Below are 11,706 nucleotides of genomic sequence, written 5' to 3'. Positions count from 1 at the left end.
TAGCATAAATCCTAAAAGATCTGTGTGCTCTACTTCTTTCTCAAAGGATCTATTTTACTGCTTCAGATTTCCACAATTCCACTGAATTTATATATATATATATATATATATACACACATACATATATATATATAGATAGCTAGATATAGATATAGATACAGATATAGATATAGATATATAGATATAGGCTTCATAAATTCTTTCTGTTAAGGGATAATCAACTCTTGGGTTTCTCTCCCTATCTTTCCTGCTTAGCCCTGAAAATAATAGAAATGATGTGATTTCAAGGTCAAGGGTGAGCACAAGACCTCCCGGTTCACGAGGTTCGTGCTGTGCATCAGAAAAGAGCAGGCAGTGGCAGAAAGCCACCACAACCATTAAAATGTAAGTGAAATACTGAAGGCAGGGAAGGCTCAGGCTTTGAAAGCGAGTAACTTAAACATTTTCTTTCCAAACATCTGTAAATTGTTAGTCTGATTTATTTTGAATTAAAAATCATTTTTAGCAGACTGACAGCTTATTTTAATTTTCAGCCATTAGACTTTTCAGATGTTTGAATTTCATGCTGCGCCATTGCCTTTGATGCTGGAGAAAGGTGCCCCTGCTCATCAGGTGTATTTGGGTCCTTTACCAATGAGTGCTGGTTCTTTTCTTCCTCTGTGTACACCATGATCAAATCCTTGAGGCTGTCTACTTCCCCTGTTGAAACTCTGATACCATTGTCAGTCCTGTTGGAAAAAGCATTATGCTCACTTCAGAGGCCAGTCAGATGACACAGTGTCTTGGTTGAAATTGGTATTGTCAAACACTATGACATATAACAAATATGAGATGTCAATGTCTCTGCATGGAGAAAGCCAACATAAAAGAATTCAAGACATAAAGCACCCCTTTCTCTACTCCTTCTGCTCCACTGTTGTCACTTTGCTTTTGTTACAGTGGGTATTGTTTGTTCAGTGAAATTACTCATTCTCTCTTTCTGGAAATCCAAAACTCAACTTGAATAAGTGTTTTTACCCTTAATTTCAAAAAGAACTATGGAAGAAAGAAAATGTGTTATATTATATCTCTATCATTCACTGTGGTAGCCAGTATTGACTGGAGTTCAAACAAATGCCTGTGATTCTGAGCTTGGTGCTCTGACAACTGAAATAGCTGGATTTGATATTTGTTTTTTCATCTACAACTGAGTAAGGACTTCCAGGTAGTTCAGATGTGTGCCTTGTCATGATCTTTCTAGAGAGTATACCTAATCCTTACACTTGGTAAAAATTAAAATCGAAATTTAAACAGACTCCTTTCTACGTAAAATCATAAGAGGTAAAAGAAGAATTAAGTGTTTCTGCAGATGATAATGTTCAGCATCAGATTATCCACTTACACATAAAATTCAAATAATCTGATATGGCTGCATTTTCTTTGATTTCAAGTCCACACCATAGGATTTAATATGATTTTATCCTATGAAATTCTTCCTTGGCAAATCTTCTAAGTTTGCTCAAAAGCAGTAGCAAGCTCAGCAGACCTTTTGAGTTATTTTGACAGGCCCCAGAATTGACTCATCTCTAATAAAAGTCTGACCACCCTACAGTTGAACCCAGTATGGGTTGTGGCAATGACACCACAGGGTGTTTTACTTTTACGATTCCTTCTCTTAGTATCTTCTTAGTATTTATGGCAAAAAAGAGTTTTCTGTTGATCATGGCCAGCAGATAGCAAACATACCTCCCAGTACATGACTTGACCTCTGAATGGTGTTAGGTTTGGACACTACAGTAACAAGATAAATTAATGTTTCTAGCTCCAGGCCTCCATTCTGCAGACTTCCCTAGGTGCTTGAACTTGTAAATAATACGGGCACTGCACTTGCGTGAGTTTCATCAGGAATAGTGTGATGAGCATCTTGCTGTGTCTGGAGAAGTACTTGGTTAATGTGTAAGAGAGAAAAAGATCTCCCTCTGTCTGTGCCCATCTCCTTTGAATGTTTGACAAAGTATACACTGACAGATTCCTGAGCAATCCTCCAAGGCAATGGGTGTCCCAATGCTTTCCCAGACCTCCTGCTGTTCTCTCTTGTTGTGACAGGTCCTAAGCCATAGAACTAATGAAATACTTCTACCTAATACAAATGTAACAAGTCCAGGATAAATGCAATGGAAATCCATTAAAAAATCCAGTGAAAGAAATGTGCAAACAGAGATTGAAAAAGTGTCTGCATGTTTAAATTCTTAATTTGTACAATGTTTTGGGGGTCCTCAACTTCAAGGGATTCTGAGAAATTGCTTTTCAGGGAAAGTGTTTAATGACTAGATATAAAAAAAATGTTTTGGGAGCCTTTGTCCAGCCTGAAAATTTCAGGTCTGAATAACTTTAGTCACCTCTTTTGTACAGAAGTTGGACTGAATATTTTGCATCATCAAGTTTTGCAGTGTTATTTCCATATCCATTATTCCCCCACTGCAAGGTATTTCAGTAGCTTTTTTCAGTAGTCTTTCTTGTAGCTTTTCTACTGTTATTGTTTTTTTTTAATTTCGGTGTGCGTGTGTATCTGCTGTTGTTGTTTTGTTTTGTTTCGTTTTGTTTGGTGGGGGTTTTTTGGGCTTTTTGTTTTTTGTTTTTTTTTTTTTCTCTGACCTTTCTGGAAGCTCGGAGTTTCATAGTTTGACTTATGGGTGAAGTGTGGCATAGATATGAAGCGGATAATGCAGCTCTATAAGCTACCAACTGCTTAATGAAACTGTACCTTTGCAGTAACTGGTGGAGGAAAAACACCTCATTAAATAAGAGGAAATCCAAGGAGTTTCTCAGGGAGCATGAGTGACTTTCCCACATCTTAAGCAGCTGGCTCTTCCTTCCTCTCATCCTCCCATTAGCTATTCCCCAGTAATGGTCTCGCTGGCCTCTGAGGCGCTGACAAGATCGTATAACTTTTAGGGAAGCCTATGGTTGTTGCCGCAATTTCTTCTTCCAGCTTAACTAATGGCTTGTGAAGTTGGAAATCCATGTCTTGAGTTTGATGGATTTTGTTTGGAAATTGATCCCAGCAGATAGTTCTTTTAAAAGAGTGCCTAGATATCAGACATATCCAGGGAAACCTACTTAAAGCGAGGCTCATCTTAACATTCAAGGTCAACAGAGAGATGTGAGAAAGAATCTTTACAGGATAAAAAGACTCATGTATATTAAACTATGTGTGTCCACAGTCATACTGAATGACTTTCAAAGCCTTCTTCTTCCTCTATTTTTTTTTTTTTTTAATTCATACATCATTCTTTGAGCTGTCTTTGCAAGCTGTCTTTCCCATGGCACTTGGCCAAGAAAGAGGACACAGGGCAACCCTGTAATGGGAATCCCAGAGGAAAAGGTCAGTCATTCCCAGCCCACAAAAGAGGACTTATCAATCAGTTGTCAGACCATGAAACCAGAGCATCCGATGTTAAAGAAGTCTGAAATAGATCACCATAAACACCTCACAGCTCTTCTGTAGCAAGTGCAAGGAGGATATGGGAGGGAATGAGCTGTTCCTTCAGGTCTGGGAGAAAGTGTCATCATTCAAAAACCTTTTGATAAACTGCCTTGCAGTTTCAGCAAAAACAGTACACCAAGACAACTGTCTGCAGGGCTAGGAGTTTCAAATCACCAAAGGGAGGGGATGCCTGCAGGCCACGGAGAATAAGGAGCTATAGGGTTTTAAAAGAGTTATCCTTAGTCTCCTTTGTGCTGCTAATTGTTTAAATAACTTCTTTTCTGGTAGAAGTTATTTTTTCCATATATGTGTTCACAATCTGACTACCAGTTGCACAAATCAAAAAGTGCCTGGAAACATAGATATGAAGCAGTAGTTGCAGCCAGAAACTCCCAGAAGGTATTGGTGCACCAAAACTCGTGCATGGTATGTAGGACTTTTAATACAAGCTGGGTAACTCAAATTGAAGATGCAAACAATAACGTGAATAATTAACTCTGGGGAGGTTCACATCTGTATCTGAGATGTTCCAGCTGCCCTCTCCATGTGTACAAAAGGCTGAACCATAGTGCTGGATCCAAGGAGACATATTCTGGGAAAATTCAAGGCAACATGTAATCTTCCTTATTGGCAGCCATCTCCTTAAAGAGAACAAAAAAAAAAAAAAAGAGAAAAGCAGATGTGAACTCTAGGGCATTATGGACATTTGTGGTCTTACTATGGACTCTATGTGTAGAGTTCTTTTTAAAGAAAATAATTAAAGTGGAGGGAAATGCTAAACCTAAGTCAGAGGGAGCCTTAAAATCCAGTTAGGTAGGTATTGTAATATACATTTTTCTGTTAAGGGCAGTTGGCCCTAAATTTGTTTTATGTATGTATTTGTGTATATATATATATATATGTATATATGTATATATTTAGAACAGAGGGCTGTTGGCTGCAGTCAAATCTTGCGTGACTTCATTCAGGATGCCATTTCTCAGGTTCATTAGAGGTTATTTTAGTCTTGTAACACCTAATATTAATTTGGGTTAATCCAGAGATGGACTCAAGATGTTGCCAGTCTCGAATCTGGACACACATTTAAAAGCTCAAGTGAGAGGTGGGTGGAGGGCTACTTGGACCATTATAAATATTTCAAGATGATGAATAAACAAAGGATAGATATTTTGATTTCATTCCATTTCTGTTATCAGCTGCCAATTCTTTACAGTCCCCACCCTAACTTTTAAGGCTAAAGCCAGACTGCAGAACCATTGTAAATCTCCTCCTGAAACTCTCAGCTATGACAATTATTAGACTGAAGCAGTTTGCACTGCTGAGCTACATCATCCTCTCTGGCTGCAGCTGAAAGTGTGCACTAGTCATTTCTCATCCAGGTAACATATTTAATGTGCTTTTGAAGTGAACACCAGATCTGACTGCCTCTTGTAGCTGATAGGCATTGCACTGCACGGGAGCATTCGATGAAGAGGGAAATCCACTTGAGGACCATGTTGTGCTGAGTTGTAGCGGGCTGAGATGTGCTTCTTGCTCATCTCCAGGGCTGCTTTGGGATGATCAGCCATGGTCATCTTGTCACAGAAACCTCTGCATAGTGCTTCTTACTAACGTTGTCCCTGTCTAAGCCACTAGTGAAATTTTAGGCAGAGTTCTTGCTAGTAAACCATCCATGTGCCCTGGAGAGGAACCAGACCCAAAAATCTGATGGAAAATCAAAATAAAAAGAGATAAAAAGAGGGAGAGAGAGAAAGAGGAAGTATAGAAAGGAAATGGGGAATACAAAAAGTTTTCACAAGTGTTTTGGATTTCTGGGATGTATCTTCAAGCACGTGTCTGCGTTGATTTGCAGGCAGACAGAATCAGCCAGATGTGAACTGGGAGTGCTGTGGCTTTGTCAAGGCAGTGCTGAACCTGGGTAGTCCGAAGCTGCCTCTCAGCAGGGCTTGTGTTCACTGCTGAGCTAACCATGATGGTGTGATTTCACGTTTGGAACTGTTGGTCTTGGAGGGCACAAGCAGGCTCACCTTAGTTCAGCCCAGAAAACAAAATGCAGATATGCCCTTGTGCAGGTAAGAAATTCCAGCAATCTTTCTGTCACTGGCAGTGCTGAATTTATAACCTCGTCACACATTAACACAGATGGACATGCTGCTTTTTCATACATGCATGGGGGTCCATGGCCTGTATAAAGACCATCCATGAGTGAAAAGTAGTGTTGTACTCCAAACTGTGGTTTTTGTTCTGCAGAAAGAAAACGCACCTTGTCTGTATTGTCAAATGTTATTTGTGTTACTGAATTGCTATCAGTATAATTAATGAATAATGAAGAGAAAAGGAAAATAGAGTATAATTCTGGAAAATATCTCAATAACGATGCAGTTAAAATTGCTATATACACACTCCTTTGCACATACCCTGCCTCTGCAGTTATGCACAACCTTCCCCTGCCCTTTGGCTCACTGGCTTCAGTCTGGAAGAGGAGTTAGTGTGTCATCAGCATCCTAAGTCCTAAACAAGTAGAACTATGAAAGTGGTGTTGAAGGTCTTTCTCTCTTACTCTAGGGTACATTTAGGACCATTTTTAGACTACTTTTTTTTTTAGCGTGCTTTAACACTTGAGGATTTCTTATTAATCCTCACCTCCACATTACACCCAGATTTGATGTTTGGAGTGTCTACATCTATTAGCTACTTGCTTTTCACTTCATTCACCTGAATAGCAGTCTTACACATTCTTTGCATCTGCAGTTCTTTCATTAGTGAGATAGTTGCATTCCCAGAGCCTCCAGTGCTGTCTCATGCCCTCTCTCTTGTCATGCAGTGCCTGTACTCCTCTCTGCTGTGACCTGCATCCTCACTCTCAAGCCTTCTGCTGTCATACCTTGCCTTTACACCTAAATTATTTTGTTGTTCTAGATGATTTAAGTCTACTTCATTCATTAATACAGGCAAGCTGCTTATGACAGCTGACTCTATAAAAATTATCGCTGTACCACATAATTAACCAAAGATAAGGAAATAAAATAGACAAAGCAATTGCAACACTGTCATTAAAAAATTAATTTTACAAGGGGATAAAGCTAAAAAAAAGCTCTAGGTAAGATGAGACAAGTCCAGACAAGGCTTGAAGAGTTAGTAGAAAGCTGTGGTCTGTTATTAGCCATAGCAATGCTGTATTTACTGTTTGATGGACAGCAGTAAGAGCTGACTGGTAGTACCTCTGATTGCAATTTTCAGGTCTTTTCCCAGCTTTGATGAAGCAGAAACTTCAGTTACCTGATATCTGGCTCCTCTGCTGTTTCCTGAAGGGTCCTTGCATTTCCAGGAGAGTCCTTCAGCCCTCCATAACCTCATGGGCTATGAGGCATGAGGTGGTGCAGCTCACTGTTGTGGCTCAGGGGAATATAAGGATTCAGGCTTTCTTGTTCCAAAACATTCAATTCTTGTGAATCAATTGATATTTGCTGTTAGCAGCAAAAGGCTTCTTGCAAACTCCTCATTCTGCAAGTTAAAGGACATTTTTCAGACACAGGCACACATGTAATTGGCATAAAGCACTGGAGAATTGTGTCCAGATTGTGTACAAATCTATAAATGTGCAGGAATCAGGTTTTCCATCTGTAGGTACATATTAGTTCATAATGTAGGGAAATAGCAGGATCTGTGTGGGGGTGGGCTTTTATTTTATTTTATTATATTATTCTATTTTTTCTTTTTCCAGGTGTTTTGAGGACACACTTAATTAGTTTGCACAATCCCTAGGAAATATCCCACTTGCACGAGGAAAGGATAACACATGGAAACCTCTGCACCATCCAGCTGGGCAGCCAGAACTTTTCTCCTTTTTCTTGTTTCTTTCTCAGGTGTGTGGCTATTTTTCACATCCAGGACAGTTCCATTTCTCTGCTCAGTCAGGCACTCAACTTTTTTGCCTAATTATATCTGATGTTTTACTCATAGTATTATGCTCTTCTTCAGAGGAAATGAAAAGCAGATTGTCTCCTTGGCAGCAAAGAATAACAAATGTGCTGCACTGAATAGCTGCTAGATGAAAAACTGCCACAATCTGCCTCTGTGCCAACCAGTGCTAAAGACACTCTGACAGACAGGAGGCTGCTCTGAGAACTACTCCCTGCTCCCTTGATGTCTAAAAGTGCTCTGAAGTAAAGTTAAGGTTACTTTGCAGAGAAGGAGTTGTGGATATCTGATTAGGCAGAAGGTGTTGAAAAATTTCCAGCAGAATTTTAAAATTTGCTTCAGTGAAGTTTCATTAAAAGGAATAATAATTATAATGATAAACTGCTCTGCTTCAATAAGGTTGAAAGAAATTTCCTTATCTAGACACACATTTTTATTTTGGACTTTTTTTGAGTAAAATTTGATTTATGTATTGGACTTCTTGCATTTAAAAAAGAATTAATCTCTCCCTCTGGAAGAAAATATATGTATATAGGCAAATCAAAATATATTTAAAAATCAAAATATAATTACATATTTTGGCTTTCAAAACAGGATATTTTAGTGAACCTGATGTTAGTGCTTTTTTTTTCTTGGATGTTTTGCCTCACAGAAACATTGTAGATTTTGTCTTCTTTAATGCTGGGTACAATTCCCCCTGCCCTTCTGAACTGAGACTCCAGAATTTGGATAGTTTTGTGATTGTAACTATACCTATGCCATCTATACATGTTACTTACACATTTCATAAGTTATTTCAGATTCCTTCTATTCATTTTACCAAAAAGCTTTTTATTAAGAGTAAGCATTAAAGTCAGTGAATGTTCATGACTTTTTGCAGAGGAGGCACAAGTCCAAGGTTTGATTTACTTCCTTTAAAATTTGCAGAGACTGACTATTAGATCAGAGTAACAAAAATGGAAGAATGAGCAGAAAAAACTGTGACAAAAAGTACTTACCTCAACTTTGTGTAATTCCATCCTATTCCATCCTATACTGACTGTCAGGCTGCCTTGCAGGAGCGAGAGGTCTGAGTGCCTTGGGGGACTTTCAGGGCTTTTTGTTTTGGGAAGAATCAAACATAAGGAAGCCATAAGTCCTTCACTGGTGGTCAGTGCAAAGAATTCTGCTCTAAAAATCCTTTGGTAGACTGGATTTGACAAAATCCTTTGAACAACTCTTGTCATGAGGATCATCAGACAACCTATTTTTCTGTTAGTTTTCTTCTTCCAGTGTTACCTAAATTCAGTGAGAAGCGTGAAATGTGAAACCCATGATGGCTGCATGTTCTGCTGGTTATGTTGCTGAAGCAGAAAGTTTTCATGTGACTTGTCATACAGTTCTGCTCACAGCAGGCTCTGTTTGACACTTTCACAGCACATGTTAGGAGTCACATTTCATATTTTAAGGAATCTGCAATGAGAGTTTGTAGTGGGCAAGCCCAAACAAAAGATCCTGTGGAATTAGCCTAATTACCCCAGGAGAGGTGGTTGTAGAGTCTCTATTCAATCCCATTCCAAATGATTTCTCACTTTCCAAATCAATGCAACCATGCCGAGTCTCAGTAAGATGTAGTTCTTGGTCAATCTGTGATAGTTTTTTTTCAAGTTTTGCTTCTTTATGTTAAGCATCTTAACTAACTAGTTTTACCTGCTCTGCCAACTCACTACTCAAGACAGGATTATTCACATCTGTCTAATTTTCCCATGTGGTCTCCCAACCACAAATGTCTGCTTTTTAAATTTTCTTTGTAATTGACTACTGAGCCATTTCATTACTGCATCTGTGCAGACAGACTTTCTTTTGCCTTTTCACTGAAGGTTGGGTGTGGCACTATCTTGCATTTTACCTTTCATTTACACAGACAAATTCTAGCCTTTCATCATCACATTATGCCACCGTGCAAATGAGAGGCTCATAAAAATTGTCTATCCTTCCCTTGCCAGCCAGAAGGCATTGTCAGATATATCTTATTCATGTTGCTGTTATCAGTCAGAGAGGCTCACTCTCTTATTAGATCATGAATTTTGGCTTTGAATCGTCATTGCTGCTCAGTCTTATTAGAAATGTGAGGCAGAAATTTGTTTTTGTTTGTATGTGCAAGAAAATGCTGGGTTATTGTCTGGAAATGGCTCCTCTGGCCCAGGATATCCCATCAAGACAAGCACTGATGAAAATGTCGTGGGACTGCCAACATCACCTCTGAGAGATGGATACCGAAGCATATCATGGCAAGATAAAGCCTCGTTTAAATTCTGTCCTGGAGCAGGATGGACAGCTATGGCTCTATGGCCCTTAAGGGACTGGCACAGGAACTCAGAATCAAAATATTCCTCGTTCCTAATGATTTTACTGAAAATCTGTCTCCTATGTCTTTCTTTCCCATTTTCTGCCTGGCTCTACTGCTGATATTACCACTCTGGAGTCTTAACAGATTGCCCTTTCAGAATAAGGATCTTCTATTTCCATCTATTCATATCTTCTGGCTTTTCTAGGTGAGTTGCCAAGTTATGCCAAGAGACTTGAGACTGTGTCAGTGCTGTTAGCTCCTCTTCCACTCCAGCTTCTCTATTCCCTCTCCAGCTCTTGAACATCAGGACAGAGTCCAGCGCTGCAAAGACACATGGAATCTCCAAGCACCAGACAGACATGACAGTACAGTGACCTGCCAGGACAGAGCTAGGTTTTGCCACTGTTCCATATTATGTTAAAAGTAAGGAGAACAGTCTCCCATAATGCAGGAGAGAGTAGCCAAGTTGTGGAAAGAAAAAACATTGATCAGATCTGGAGATTTTATAGTGTAAAGTTTGGGTCCTACAAGCAGATCACTTCTCTGCCACAAGATCTGCTCTAAGACCAGCTAGGGACAGCTGGTGAGACTTTCCAACTTGTAAACAAAGGATAGGGAAATGGAGTGAAGAGGAGGATAACACTGAAGTCTTAATTACAAATAAGCAGAGCATATGACATTCCAGACGTTTTGTGTGCGCTTATAATTATTAGCCCTGTTTGAAAGAGCAACAGTAGGGACTCATTAAGTTCTGCTTCAGCTTTCCTTGTGTCTTGTTTTTGTCTGTCACCTTTTCAAGTTATTTTTTTTAATGCAGTTAATCCATCTTAGAAAACAGCCTTTTAACCAGAGCTTTTTATTGTTCCAAATGGTCCCTGCCTTCCTACCAGCTCCAATCATGTCGACATACTCACACAGCTGAAGTTGGCATTTTGACACATGTACACATCGTTTTCATCTGATTCCTGGGGATGACTTCAATGCCTGAGGTTTCTTTTAACACCCTGAAAAGCCTCTGGCTTTGTGCAAGGCTGCATTCCTAAATAGTATACCAACTCTGAGGTTCAGCCAATGTTTACTTTGCAAAAGAACTTTTTAATATCAAAAGTAAAATATCCTTCCTACATTCCACAAAGATAGATGCTATTTGGCATTTTAAAAAATAGTGCAGTAATAATAATGATAATAATGATAGATGAAATTTCTATTTCAGGGGAAGAGTCATAATTGCAGCTGAATCACAGCTGTGGGCTGACGAACAGATAAGGACGATGTGTTTTGCCTTGCCAGACATGTGATTCAGAATACATCTCCTTTCTTTGCCCTCTATGAAAACAGGAGTGACTGGTGGTGAGGATATATTTCATTTTTATTGGAGAACTACCTAATATATTCAGCTTCAGGGGGAGAGTGGCTATAATAGGATAAACCATTAGCTGGTGTAAGTCCAGACCTCTCTAGTGATGACCTAACTTTGTTGACCTATCAGCAAAGGATGTGGCCCAGAACATCTGAAAGATGCTGATGACCCAGCAAGGTTGAGTTGACTTCAAGCTGTAAAAGAAGTGACTATTCCACTCTTGCCAGTGTGCTCACACCCTTCCCTTCCTTTGGCAACAGCAATCATGCAGCAAGATGATCTGGCTACAAAAATACTCTACTTCGATTTTTTTATACTTTTTTTTGGCAGAGCTCCTGTTCTCTCAGCTGATTGGTCTAGCTAATTGGAGGTCCACACTGTTGCTGAAGTTTGTTTAGAGATGCCAACAACAGTTCTCATGGGGCAAAGGCAAGGTACCCCTTTTGAAGGCTCCTCACAGGTGGGCTTGAAACCTCTGTTAAAATGCTCCATTAGACAAACAGTTGCATAATGGAACCTTGATCTTGCTGAGATTAGCATTAAAACTACCATGTGGCAGGACTGGGCTCTTCCTGAACAAATCTGATGATGCTACAAGAGAAATGCCATTGTCATCTGTGTAAAATACAT

At 39.4% G+C, this 11,706-nt stretch overlaps 1 long non-coding RNA gene across 1 annotated transcript; it reads right to left on the bottom strand.

Moving 5' to 3' along the window:
- Window positions 1-358: 358 nt before the first annotated feature.
- On the bottom strand, window positions 359-8,961 carry LOC116441290. The gene is made up of 5 exons (XR_004239006.1): window positions 8,386-8,961; window positions 6,746-6,970; window positions 5,494-5,710; window positions 2,744-4,107; window positions 359-728 (listed from the first exon to the last, which is right to left on the bottom strand). It is a non-coding gene; the product is annotated as an uncharacterized LOC116441290 (long non-coding RNA).
- Window positions 8,962-11,706: the final 2,745 nt, after the last annotated feature.

This window comes from Corvus moneduloides, chromosome 3 (assembly GCF_009650955.1).
Source record: "Corvus moneduloides isolate bCorMon1 chromosome 3, bCorMon1.pri, whole genome shotgun sequence".
Taxonomy (NCBI): Eukaryota; Metazoa; Chordata; class Aves; order Passeriformes; family Corvidae; genus Corvus; species Corvus moneduloides.
The sequence above is the reverse complement of the archived record's forward strand: the minus strand, read 5'-3'. Positions and strand labels throughout refer to the sequence as shown.